Genomic DNA, 1,241 nt, shown 5'->3' on the forward strand with positions numbered 1-1,241 from the left:
TTTAAAATTTTAAAATTTTCGTGGATGTCCGTATTTTGTATGTAGAATAAAATAATGGGGTACCCAATGATGTTAATATTTTAGGGACCACCCTAGTACTCGTACTAATGTACATATGTACGTACATGAAAAATAAATAGTGTGCGTGCGGAATATGGTTTATAAAGCATTTTTTTTGCTATTCGCTTAGTTTTATAAATTTAAGTTATGTATGAATGCATATAGTTAGTGCATATGTATTTGCACATAGTGCATACATATTTCTGAAACAAGCATTAGAAGCCAATTAAATTTTGTATTTGTTAGATCATGCTTAGTGCTTTATATGCACTAAATAGTTTCAATAAAATACAATGTCCAATAAAATATTTTTGCTATGATTAAAATTCACATCAAAGGGCTTCTTGCACACCTTTTTTCTTTGCTTAAATTTTTTTTCTAATTACTTACACATTTGCACAGTGTGCAACAGTCGAAAGTCCAGTTCGTTCTTTGGGAGATAAATATGTATATATGTAAATGAATCTTAGCAATTAAATATACATACATATATAGCTTTTTGGTTTTCAAGAATTGTATCTACATATGTACATACATATGTATGTATGTACATTAGACTGCATCACCCAAAAAAGTTGCGGTTTTTCCGACGGGATTACAAAATCTATTATATCGGAAAAATATTAAGAATTACGTAAGCTGGACCGATTTGAAAATACCTCCAAAAATGGAGTTTTTTATGAATAAAAATAGCTTCTTAAAGATTCTTTTTTTTGAAAAAATCTCCTCAAATGACAAAACGGTTTAAGCTTAAAAAATTTGAAAAAAAATATTTTTAAAAAATTTAAAAAAATTTTGAACGGATTTATTTTTTGTATGGGGAGTGATGCAGTCTAATGTACATATATTGGGGCTGAGAGATTGTGACGCAAATAATGCTGGACTGCCACACTTAACAATTTGTTCCAAGAGTAATCTATTAGCCAATACATAACGGGTGATTTTTTTGAGGTTAGGATTTTCATGCATTAGTATTTGACAGATCACGTGGGATTTCAGACATGGTGTCAAAGAGAAAGATGCTCAGTATGCTTTGACATTTCATCATGAATAGACTTACTAACGAGCAACGCTTGCAAATCATTGAATTTTATTACCAAAATCAGTGTTCGGTTCGAAATGTGTTGAATGTGTGAAAAGTTGGCAGAAAATCCGCTTTTTTATCGACAAATTTTGTTCAG

Source organism: Rhagoletis pomonella, unplaced genomic scaffold (genome assembly GCF_013731165.1).
Source record: "Rhagoletis pomonella isolate Grant_MI unplaced genomic scaffold, Rhpom_1.0 Rhpom_scaffold_00002, whole genome shotgun sequence".
NCBI lineage: Eukaryota > Metazoa > Arthropoda > Insecta > Diptera > Tephritidae > Rhagoletis > Rhagoletis pomonella.